This window comes from Polyodon spathula, chromosome 18 (assembly GCF_017654505.1).
Source record: "Polyodon spathula isolate WHYD16114869_AA chromosome 18, ASM1765450v1, whole genome shotgun sequence".
Taxonomy (NCBI): domain Eukaryota; kingdom Metazoa; phylum Chordata; class Actinopteri; order Acipenseriformes; family Polyodontidae; genus Polyodon; species Polyodon spathula.
In genome coordinates, this window is record NC_054551.1 from 7172219 (window position 1) to 7185885 (window position 13667).

Consider the following 13667-nt stretch of genomic DNA (forward strand, 5'->3'; position numbering starts at 1 on the left):
ATATATATATATATATATATATATATATATATATATATATTAGATATATATATATATATATATATAAATTTAAATCAAGAGGTTTGAAGCAAACATTGTACATACTGGCATGTCAACTTAGTCAGTTAACAGTAAGGTGAAACTGTATACTTGGCTCACTCAACATACATGCACCAAAGTTCTCAAGCCAAATGAAATAAATCAAAATGGCTTTTATCAGCACCAGCAATAAAGTGCATGTTAGAATTCTAGCTATTCAAATGCACTTTGTTTTGAGGTAGAACTGAATCCTAGGATGCAGAGGCAGTTACAACAATGCCCAAACCCTCAACTGCATATCTGAACACCCCCCCCCAGTTTGATCAAGTAAAAAAATAGATATGATCTTTTGTGAAATAAGGTTATGACATTCAAATTTTCAATACAAAAAAAAAAGCAGCACAGGGTTGGCGAAGTATAAGACATTACTAAAGTATCAACGAGAAAAAAAATTATATACAGCAACTAAAAGGCATTTATTTAAAGAACTATTTAACCCGCTCTGTTGGTGTGAATACACCTGGCTATACTATGTGTGCGTGTATAATGGTGGTTAGTTAGGTTACAGGTGCAAAGGAGAAGTTAGCTGCCAGCTTCACTTTGTTGCGAGACGTCTTCATGGCTGAACTCTCAGTCACAGCTCTTTCCAGCGTGCAAGGTGGTGGGGGTTTGTTGACTGGAGAGAGGATTGTCGAGCTGGGTACTTGGCTGTTTAGATAAACTCCCCTGGGGCCATTGGAGTTGTCAGGAGTCTTGGTCTCAGAGGTCAGGGTATCCTGAGTGACTGAATACAATCATAAGTTTTATGCACAAGGGTAAGGATAAAAAAAATAAATAAAAGTATACTGTGGGATAGATGGGCAGTTTTGCAGGTGCAGTTGCATTTTTCAAGCTTGTACCTATGTTGTTGCTTGGCCGCTCCTCAAACTGGATGAGATCATCATGTTCCAAGAGAACCGGGCCAGGGTGCAGTTGGGGAGAGGGCAAACAGGATGGGACTGGACCGCACAACAGGTCCACAGGGGAGCCACCACTTAAACACAACAGCTCCTGAAAGGAAACAAGAAAAATAAGAAAACATAGGATAAATGTTTAAAAATGACACTGTTCAGTACAGTTTAAACAGAACGTATCTTTAAAATCTGTTCATCTTAAGCTCCATAAACCATTTCTACCACAGATAAGCAGAACTGAAAGCTTTTTTGATTACATCCTATCAGTGTGTAAAATAAATGACCTGGGCTGGGTGTGCTGGGCTACACAATGTTGGGTGTCCTCCTTGTGCTCTCTGCTGGCTCCTGCAGGTTGCTGCCATCAGGCACAGAGTCACTGTCCTTGGGATAGCAAGAGGGACTGGTACGGACTGCAGGCAGAAAAGTGACCAGTGACAGGGCGAGATTCATGACATGCATAGACACACAGGACATGGCCAGATACAAATGCTTACCTTTCATGTCATTCTTCAAAACAATTATCTTTTGTCCATGACCTTTTACCCAGACTGACTGATGGCACAGAGGAGAGCAGAGCAACAAGTTCAGGCAGTGTGGACAGAACTAACATACTGTCTAGTGCTTACAAGTAAAAGAAAATCAATCTACATTCATTAAGGACAGGAGAATAAATGAAGGGTGTGTCACCTGTGGGATGGCTCCCAAAAGCTCCTCCACTGTGCTGTTACCATAGGCACGATGCTGCAGTGCCTTTGCTGTGTACTTGCTGAAGGCACTCGGAAATTCATTTAAGAAAATCTGCTGGTGGTGGTAGGTATGCAGCAGGGCCCTGACACTGCAGGCAAACTGGTAGAGGCGTGTCAGTCTCACACGCTCCTTCTGCATATCATTTTCCTCACTCAAACACCTGCCAAAGAACACTTGTTAACCCTTTGCAGTCCACTTATTCAGCACTTGTCAGGTCCAATTTATTTTCACACTTGCCGTTTATTTTACACAAGCCGTCTAAAATATTTTTTTCAGAGTAAAACAGGTTTAAAAAGGCATTGAATGGCAAAAGGACACTCAGTATTGTATCTCCAGCCAAGCCCCACCCCTTGTTCGCTATATTTTTCACATACCTGTTTATAGACGTGCAGACTTATAAATCCTCTCCTGATCACTCACTTGTTTTATCACTAAACTCCTCAATAATGCGATCCAAGTCATTATTTCACTACTATAATAAAAATCTCTACAAATGTCCATGATATTCTTTGAGCGCTGAATATAGAATCAATTTGTTTATGTCCATTTTATTTCTATGGTGCATGGGGCTATCAGATATGCCCTTAATTTATTTATTTTTTCCACCCCAGCTTCATCGGACTGGAAAGGGAAAATTGTAATGTCGGACCTGGTCCAACACAGGATTAGGACTAAGGATTAAAGATTTTTTTTTTTTTTTTTTTTTTTGTAAACCTCTATTTCGTGGCCAAAGGCTGCTTGGGTTATTCCATCTCAAGGTAACTAAATTCTGGTTAAGGGTACATATCCCACATGTGATGAATAGGGATGTGTTGTGGGCATGCAAAAGAGCTTACAACTTACCCTCAAGTGGTGGGAAAATGCAACAATGCCCATTTTGATTTCATTTACAAGCAGTTCTTAAGCAAAAAGATTTGGTGGCAGCACTGTATACTTTACTATGGCTGGTTAACAGACAGTAACAAAGGGAAGCAATACGATTAATCAAAATGCAAGCAAAGACCATGAGATGTAGTGATGAATGGTAGATACCTTACCTAACAAAGACTTATTAACAATTATTTACAAAATTAGTGCAATGTTTGGATCAATGTTCACAAATTTAAAAACAAGCTGGGGTTCTTCTCATCCTCTCACCTCAACAAAGTAGGGCAGGCAAAAAAATAAAGATGCACTGTCCTTTCTGTTAGCAACTTGAGCAGGGTTAAAATAAAATGTAACAAAATACTTAAGCAAAATTAAATAAGTTGATGGAGCATTTCATTCCTCCTGGAGAAAGGAATTTCTAAGATGCAATTCCAAGTTAGTACAGTGAAACAGCGACACTCACCAGCGATAGGCCTGCACGAAGTCCCGGGTGACTATTTGTTTGCTGGCCTGGGATTTAAGAAGCTTCAGGAGATCCTGGGTGAAACGCTTCACATGGGCGCGGTGTGTCAAGGTGAGCAGAAGCTTGGAACCCATTCCGAGGATCTACAACAAAATTCTACACACGTTACTTTACTAATTGAATATTAAAAGGATGGAGGGCAGCATTCAACATCACATGAATCGAATGGTACTCAATCTCTAATGATACACTGTACCATTAGGTCTAAACATTAAATACACACAGATATAAAACCCTACAGTAAAATAAAACTACAAATATATATATTACCCTAATACTAAACAACGAAGCAGGTCTGACCTGAAGCACGTGGGGCGCGGCCTCTAGCAGCTTGAACAGCTTGTAGCCATAGTCAGAGACGAGGCACTGCTTGGCAAAGTGGTTGTGGCAGGTGGCCATGAACTTGCTGATCAGTATCATGCAACAGGGCTGGTTCTTCATCAGGTCGACCAACTCCAGGCTGAAATGGATCAGCTGGGGATTCCCAACTGGACTCCTGCAGCGCTGAACCCACAGATCTCCTTTAAATCAAAAAGAAAACCATCAGTGTGGTACGCAATAAAAGAAGTATGGGAGAGATATGCTAGGATTGTATGATAAGAAATATTTAAAAAAAAAAAAAAACAAGCATTTAAAACTAAATAAAATTACAAGAAAAAGGCACAAAAGACAACAAGCAGTGTTACCAATAAGCAGATATGACATTTAGAAGAATTGCGTATACTGAAAATGAAACATCTTTTTAGTAGGCCATTTCCTACACATTAAACATTACAGAAGGAACCGGTGGACACCAATTTCAAAACATGTGCTTACCTGCGTTAGGTGGAGTGGCTTGTTGTGGATCCACTGTACTACCTTAATGCCGTTCTGAGCAGTGACAATGTGGATTCTGGGGACACCTCCTTCCCCCTCCTCCACCAGCTTGAGATGGCCGAAATGTGATGCATAGCACTCAGGGAAACTGGAAACATAGCAGACAGGCAACATTCACACAATGTGCAACTTACTGTCCTACAGTTACCAACCTGCCTAACTTTTTTCATGTCCTTTCCTTGTCTAGTATTAGAACGTTATACAGAAGATGACAGACACAACATCCATTTCCAAAAGACTGGTTTGGATTTCTCTACAACCAGACACCAGCTAAACGGCATGATTATCTCAAACATACAATTCTACATGTCACAGTAAAACCATGCTTATTCAAAACATTAAATTTTGCAAACAACCTGGTAATCCAACAGCCATGTGGTAAGTGGTCCTGTTGCATGCAAAGTTTTTCCTGGCTATTTTATTTGCTCCCACCAACCCTTTCTCTTTGGTATTAACAGAACTGTACATTTTATATTTAAAGGTACAGGGGTTGTATTATAAATATTTCCAAAGGCTTCTGATTGGAAATAGTAATGCAGGTTTTACTGCATTTGTTGTTAATGGGAAAACTAGTCTGTGAGCAGGAAATTGCAATTCCTTTTATGGCAGTGGTTCCCAACCTTTTTCAATGAAGAGACCACGTTGGTGTCTGGATTTTTCCCACAGACCACTTGCATTTTTTCACAACAGCATTTTTAAAAATTTGTAGGCTTATATGTACCTAACTTAACGTGATCCCTGGGCTTGAATCCAGTAAATGTAATACCAGTGCTGGTCCCCAGCAACATTTCTAATGCAACTTACCGCACGCACTGAGTTGCCAGCTTCGGTTGATACATATAAAACACTGGAATACAAAGACGGGTGGGACCTAATTTGAGAAATTAAAAATGATTGGAGAGGGTGGTCCGTGTACATTCCAGCCAATCGGTTTTGCATTCTAAATCGAAAACCGGAAAAGGACTTGTTTGTCTATTTTGGTTTTTCATAAAAACTAAAAAAAAAAAAAATCAACCCATTTTTCATTTTCCAATTTGAGTTTAAAATACAAAAACTGATTCAGGCTTGTTTCCCCATTTTTCATATTGTTTTTTGTAACAAAGTATTCGAAATGGAATACAAAAATAAATAGGCTGTAGAGACAAAAAAATTAAATCAATCTCCAAGAGTCGTTGATAAAGAAGGTAGTCTTTACTCAAGCAAATATCTGGAGAGACAACACTTCACAGGAAATCTGTTAATGCTTCTCTAACAGGAACACACTTCAACAATGATAGATATACTAACGTATCGGCAGAGAGACAGACCTATTCAAGCAAGAGTGCCAGCCCCCTTTAGTGATCCCATGGCAAGCTCTGTAAGATGCTAACATTTCCTCTCTCCCTGTGGTTTGCAGCATATTTTCTTGCAAAAACCAATATAAAAAATGGGGAAACAAGCCTGAATCCGTTTTTGCATTTTAACCTCAGAAATTGGAAAATGAAAAACTGATTTTTGTTTTTATGAAAAACTGAAATAGAAAAAACGATTTTTGTTTTCTGATTTCCGATTCTGAATGCAAAAACGATTGGCTGGAATGTACACGGACAGAGTGTTTCCAGAAGTAGTGTTACGAGAATTTCCTTTTGGCATCTAGCTGAAATAATCATTCACACTATAATACAGTTCACAGCTTGGTATTGCATCAAAAGGAGCTGTAATATATATTAATTTATATAAAACACAGCCATAATAAAATAAAACAGATGCAAAGGGGAAAAATGCAGACTACACACATATCTTATAATTGTATATAACATGGTTAAAGCAGTTTGTTGTGTTGCTTAGTAAAACATACTGTAATTGCACAACGTGTGACTCTGTAGGGTTGTTTAAAAGAAAATAAATAAATTGTCCCAACGAACTGATATAATATTTATATTGTTAAGATATGTTGTGATCATGTAATGATTTTGGAATTTATGCATTACTGAGTTAAATATTTATATGAAATAGGCTACTGTCCCATTTCTGTCTTCATTATTTATTTAAAAGCAGATATAATTTTACAGACATATTTATAAATCAGTCAACTATCTGATTAGTAGATGTAGTTTAGCTTGATTAGTTCTAAACATCTACTGTACCTGAAATCATAGTTAGTGCTGTGCTGCTTGCAGATTGGCTTTTGGTATTCAAGCTCCTCAAACACCACTGGGCTGCAGGTGGCTGATAAACCATCTTGTGATTGTGACTGCTGATCTCGCACAGCCACAATGTCTGTTAACCAGTACAGGTCAGACACACCCAGCTTGTGCCCAAATCTGAAACGAGACAAGACAAAGAAAATTAAATACTGTATTACTTCAATTTGGCTCGGCTGCGTTTATTTTAAATTGATCAAAATAACTGCGGCGCTTAAAAGAGGACTGCCTTTATACGAGGGCGACCTTTATTATTAATACTACGATTTTCAAACGCTGCAATATTTTATTGCATGATTTAAGACATTTTAGAAGTATCACGGTTGCTTGTTTTCTGCTACATAATCTTTATGTAGCAGCGTGTGTGGCTAACCTATTTTGACTAAAGCACATTTATGGGTCAGTTACAGAGAGCCTGTTGTGGGAATTGGAAGGTCAGGGGAGTACTGTACCAATGAATCAGGAGAGTGTATTGGTTGTTAAGGGGCGGGACAATGCTGGTGTGGCAGTTAAATCCAAGAGTGTGACGTAGATTTTTTACTTCACCAAAAATTACCTCAATAGAAGTTTGATTTCTGCAAAAACTACAATATATCCTACTCAGTTATTTTTTTTCTCACTGTAACTTGCTTGTTTGTAATTTCCCTGCAAAAGAAACCGAAACTAAATCTTCTCGTAGATAGTAAGCACATTGTTTTTATTTGTATGGGAATTACAACTGAACTAAAAATAAAAACCAAATCACCTACAAGAACTTCAGAAGGACTGCTGTTCTGTATGTAGTTTCTTTCAGAACTGTACTACCATAAAATTAAATGTGCTTAATTTGTGTGTACATTAATTTACATGCTAGATTGAGGCTCTCGTCTCTTTGGGGGTGTTACATGTACATAGTCAGTGTTGCGCATTTACTTGTTTACGGTATGTGTTTTTTTTTTAGTAGGGGGAGAAAAAAAATACCTTAAATGTTTCTTTATTGATAGCGGCGTTTATTCAAGGGCGGCCACTATTAAAAAGCTGATATATGACTGTGGGGTCAATACGAGGGCGTCGCCAAATTGAATACGGTATTTTTATTTTTATATATATTATATTAAAAGCAACATGCAAAAAGTTGATAAAACCTTACTTTTTCTCAAATTTCAGTGAATTTAAAACAGGGGCAGGCAGCAGGCTGGGGAATCTTGCAGAACAGTGATGATTTCAGAACTGTATGATAAAAATATAGAATACAGTTGCATTTGATTTTATTTAAATATATGAAAATTCAGTATTTTAAAATCCACCTCAACAAATGAATTTACCTGAGGGCGGAAATAATCGTCCTTTTGCCAGCGACCAGGGAGACCCGAATACGTTTGCCACAAATCTTGTGGCGGTGCAGCCCGCTCACTGCACCAATAGATTCCTGCAAAGTACCAAACTGCACTGTGGCCCTCAGCTGGTAGTCTGTGTGAGGACTTAGCTCCACACTCTTCACCTGCAAACCCAGAGGACATATATGAAATAGATACCATAACTTATTTCTAATACATACTGTTATGCTAAAAGAACATTTCATAGTAGCCTTTGCCAGCCAGAGGGATTGCATCCCTCTGGAAGAACTCTAAAATGAAATTGTCTGGTACTGACGGTGCAATTTCTATGTTGCTTTGTAGGGAAACGCTGCAATATTACACTATCTATGTCAATATGGTGCAAGTCTTACTCTGCCATGCTTTGAGAAGGTGTCGTGCAGGAGCTGCTGCAGTTCTTTCAGGGACAGTTTGTAATCCAGGTTTGCCACTTGAATGTCCACGCTATTTGTAAAGGGGTGTTGGGTGGCTTCTGGGCAGGGGTTGCGATTTGGGGTTGGCGTCGTCAGCAGAGAGGAACGATTAGAAAGGCAGGGTGATCCACTCCTGGAGCTGGGGAGACACAGCAGGACAAACTCAGATTCATATATATTCCATTTTGACAGATACAATCCTAATGTACATAGTTTATTTTCTGTATCTGCACAAAGGTTTTTCAAAAAAAAAAAAAAAAAAAAAAAAGTTTTCCCTGTACAGCACTTCAGTTAAGTTGCACCAGCAACTTACAACTTTTGAAAAACTGAATGCACCAAGATTACTGTATCAAACAGATAATGTACATTGTTAACATTAGGGCAAAACTACACTTCTCTACTTCACCAACAGAGGTTAGACATCAAGCAAAGGAGTCTGATAATAAAATCTTGGTTTGATGTCTTTAATGTTTAAAACCTGATTGTGGTGTTGAAAAATCCAAAATTGCCACGTCACTTTTGAGGAACTTGTCACTGACTTGCCACCCAGAGTACCAGGAAAAACCCATGTAAGCTCCCACCTTTGTTTTGTATAGTCTCAATGCAGTTAGACGCTTTTGAAACCACCAAAATCCTAGGATGACATCTTTTGCCATCGACCGTAGAGGTGCTTAGACTTGGATTTTGCTGCACACAATTCGTTTTTTGCTTTAAAGCAATAACTGTTGCCATGCGTCTTTATGTTTCTGGTTTTTTTTTTGTTATTTGGCTTACTGTTTATGCATTGGTCTTGTTTTGTACTTAATTATTCATCTGCAGTTTGTCATGTTGAGGTCTTCTGGAATTTTGTACCCTTAAATTCATTTTAACAGCACAAGCATTGATCAATCAATTAATGACTGTAGTATATAAACAGTAGTGTGGATTATTAGTGTCTGCCTTTTTACCTCGCAATATGGACAGAAGCCTGTTGTGTTTTGCAGTCAGAATTTGTATATTCTTTCATATCACGCTTCCATTTCTTTTTTTTAACTGACACGTTACGTTTCTAATTTCAAAGCGGAAACACATTGAAATTGGGAGTCAAGCTTAACATGAAAAAATTGAATAAAATCAAATTTAATAAAATTTACCTGCAAAACCCAACATGGAGGACTTCAAAGGGATAGTGGAGTGTCCCGTGAAAAGATTTAATTACCCTGCCTGTGTAAGGATACAGAGTAAAGGTTTATTAACTTTAAAAAAGGTTAAAAAAAAAAAAAAAAAAGCAGCATGTTTTTGTTTGCTTTTGCCAGCCCTGTCACACCCTGTTGTATGTCTACAACCTCCCCTCCCACCGGGATTCGAAGACTGTCAACTACAGGCTGCAGCGCCTGTCCGATAACTGCGGGGGGAAGGTGCTGAGCATCTCCTCGGGCAGCGCTGTCTTAAGTTTCAGCAGCCAGGACACAGCAGAATGGGTCCGTAAGCGCATGGAAAACGAGGACGTCTTCGGGAACAAGATCAGCGTCTCTTTTACCCCCAGGGGCAAATGGGTCATGGTCGGAGGAGATGACAGCTAAAGGTCCCCCCTCCTCATCCTCTTCCTCCCTGGCTGTGGAGGAACACAAATCCCCTAAGCACACAGGATATACTGCCAGGCTGTGCCACAGCACAAGAGACCCTGTGGGTGAGCAGACCTCCAGCCCTAGGAAGGGGGCTCGGGCCATCAACGACCCAGCCCAGCCAAGGACAGAGCAAACACTGCCTCTGACCTAGATTTAAATACCATTGATGAAGGTTCTCAAAAGCAAGCCGCCTTACAAATAGTCGAGGTCAACATGGGACCTGGTTAAAACAAAAATCTGGACTACAAAGGACTTCACTGCTTGCTTACATACTGTATTGGTGGCGACTGGCAATCTTGATCCTGTTACTGCAGTTCTTTGTGTTTACGTATTTGTGACCGATGTTATCGGTCACAACAGCAAACTGTTGACAGCGTCTGACATTGTGAAAATGTAGTAATTTACCGTTCATAATCAAAAGTAACTTGGGGAAATAATAACTCCTACTTTGCATGTAGCAGAGTTTCGTAAGATATAAACTTTCATTTCCAGAATCGTTGGATTACAAATTATTGAGGTACACACTGAGGAAAAGACTCAGCACTGTAATATAACACTGGAAAATGCAAGCCTGTTTATTCCTGTTTATCACTGTCCTGGTCACAAAAGCAAAGTTTGTGGGGAATAATAACCATTTTTTACACTTTTGAGGCATAAGCAATTAGGAAATAACACTTACTACCCAGGAACAAAAATTGTGTTACATAGTGTACTTATCAAACAAAAAGATTATCTGAATTTCCTGCTGCATGCTCCGATTGGCTATTTTGTAGCGAATGGGCTTGCAATCTTGATTGATTGCTCGCCACTTCCTGTCTGATTTAGAATATTATCATAATCTGGAAAGGGGAAACTTTTTCAAATGTGCATAACTTTTGCTAAATAATTCAGATTTTATTCTGAATTCCTGTTATTTTACCATAAGAAATGACATTTCTTTATACACCAAACATGTCTGGTTGCGACTTTGGTTAGACATTGCAAACAGTTTAAATCTCTTAGGGATTTATTACCTGGGTTATTCTATACTTGTTAGGCAATTTAAAAATAAAAACGCTTGCATCTTGTACTCATAGTGGTATTAAATCAATATGATGTGAAATTTGTCTTAAATCTTTTAAGCTATTTTTCTCTCTTTTCAGACTCCTATGCTAAACCACCTCTCTCACTAGACAGGTTCATTAAATCACGGAGACTGGTTTGATTAACCTTTTGTTTCCTGAGTGTCTGGTGCATTCAAGGTGTGAGGTTGATCGTTATCTCTAGGCAAAGCTAGACAAATCAGATTAAAGTTCATTCAGTGTAGATTCCTGATAATATAATATCATAAGAACAGAACATAAGAAAGTCCATGACATTTGCAATATATTTGTGATGACAATGTCTATAGAACCTACAAGCTGTTAGGAAGGCACAGCTGAGGCACATCAGCAAGGGGTTGTAGGTCATTTGTAAACATACAAGCTTGGCACTACATCTGGAAACAATTGGTATTGTTTGTTTAATTCATTTTTATATGTGCCGTTCCCCATAAGCTTTTAAAATATATACATGTTTCTACATATTTCAGCAAGATTCCCTCGCATACACTTACATTTTACACCCCAAACAAACTGATGTTACGCAAGTCAGTCATTAACCTCTGCTGCTGGTAGGAGATATTAGCATAAGGAGGGAGAAAGCTTTTGTGCAGATTGCTAAAACTACCCTGAAACTACTGGTCTTTTTTTTCCTTTAAATTTAGAATGACAAATGATTTTTTTATTTATTTTTCCCCCAGAATTTGGAATGTAAATTATGTTTCTTTCTCCTCACTGCAGCGAATCCCCACACAGCACAGATGCTCTGAGGGTGTGTGAGCATCCGCCGATCTCACAAGCCTAAAGCCAGAGTCGCTTTTGCACCGAGCAATCCAGAGCAGAGGTGGGCTGGCCACCGATCCCGGAGAACAGAGACCAGCCCTGCCTCGTATCCACTCTGAATGTGCTTGGCCAGTAGGATTCGCTGTTGAGCGATGAGTCCCTGATGGTTTCTCACCCCCACCCCGGGAGCGTCAGAGCCAATGTGACATCCCCCTCGGGGTCCCCGGCAAAGTTCGGCCTCTTTGCACAGCCTGGACGCAAACTGGTGCCGTCCCTTTAACTGGTACATTTCTGATGAAGCAAAGGCAGCTATGGAAAGAATGTAGGAATCCTATTTTATTGTAAACATGCACAATCCAGAGGGTTCACCAATTACCGGTTTCTCAGTGAAAGGGGTTTTCTGCTCAAAGGAAGGGAAGCAGTCTGAGAGTTTCCAGAGCCAGGGCTTGGCTTCATCATCTGTGTGGTTCTGCCATCGAAAGGGTCCAATACTGAACAACAATCTCTCCTTTCCCATTCCTTCCATCATAAAGCCTTGCAAAGGAATTCATCATTCTTCCCTTCTGTGCAAATATATAAATATATATATATATATATATATATATATATATATATATATATATATATATATACACACACACACACACACAAAATACAATGTTAATGGTTGTACTCCAAGAGGCTGTGTGTGTTTTCCAATTTAAGTTCAAGTCTAAAAATGCATTTTAGGAAATATAAACAGCAACCCCATCGTGGGGAATGTGGCAATTAATGCACTAAGATTTTTAATACTTTTTTTTAAGCCACCCCCAACATGCAGAATTCCTCAAATTACCCAACTAGTGTTGGTCCTTCGATACCTTATATAGATTCATGTAGCCACTCCAATAAACATAACCAAAATAAAGCATGAACATTGATTATTATTATTATTATTATTATTATTAAAACAGCAGGCATTCTTTGCCATAATATTGAATACTGTACGTCTCCCAGCCGCTCTACATTACAGCGAATCCCTAAAGCATTACATCGTGCAACTAAATTAAACTGCAAGTGACAATTTGCAAATGTTGACTTCTAATAAACTGCTTTTCGCATTATTTCAATAACCTCGTCCAATCCAAAATATATACAATGATAAATTGTTTAAATTCATGTTGACACGTGGGTGTGCAAATCTATCTTGTCTGGGTAAGTAAAACTGAACCTGCTGCGTTCCAATGATCAAATGAAATACCGTAATTATTCACGGTCTTGTGTTCCGAGTTAAAAAGGAACATACAGCATACACAATTTACCTTTGTCTTTCGAATCTGCTTGATGAAAACACAATGTCTCGCAAATACTGTCCCAAAACAGAATCCCGAGTCAAAAGGTTGTGTTTACATGAACTATATTTGTAATATAAGATGATCAAGTCAACCCTTCGTTATTTATAAATGCGAGAAACAAAAAAATATATATACTTTAAAAGATTTCATTTTTATTTTAAAATGGACCGTATTGTTGTTGTTTGTTTCTGTTCGGCTTTGTTGTACGTGCAATGGAATGGTTGGTTTACCATATTAGTAGTCGTAGTAGTACTTGAAAAAACGAATGCCCTAAACCCACACCAGCCTCACTTCAATGTATAACGTGTGCATGTACTTATCTAACTTCTCTATTTTGTTAATTTCTTCACATCTTTTCCGCTCAAAAATCTTTCTTCTCCTTTCTGCGGTCTCCTTGGAAACCAACCTCCATACGTAGACATCATCGCACCTGTCGCAAAGAGGCGCAAATTATCTGATGAAGCTGTGGCGAAAGTAGTTTCACAACTTTTTGTTTTTAACTAGTAATATTCTAGTTTTGCTGCACAGCAATAAACATATCAATTGTTTACTTTAATCTTATGATGATAGTCCAGTAGGAGGCACTCTAATCCCACAGTGCTGAATATAAGAAAAGCATGAACAAAAAGTCACATGGTTTTTAAAATATAAACCAGGATTACTGGAATTAATAAACACACCCAATAATAATAAAAATACAGAAACCCTATATGGAGTATAATATTATTATCTTCTTTTGTAGTCCCTAGTGTATAACCAGAATGCCAGCACGGAGTGATCATTTGCAAGTGTAGCCTTATAAAAATACAATTATATTCATGGTACGATTGAACTAGTTATACTGCTGGCTTTGAAGAGATGATAACGAAATAGCCTGTTTTAAGCACCGCACATATCCCGGTATGCTA

The 13667-nt window shown here is 38.6% G+C and overlaps 1 pseudogene; it reads right to left on the minus strand.

Annotated features, from left to right (window-relative positions):
* Window positions 1–80: 80 nt before the first annotated feature.
* Window positions 81–13403, minus strand: LOC121331165 (annotated as a pseudogene).
* Between the last annotated feature and the right edge of the window lie 264 nt (window positions 13404–13667).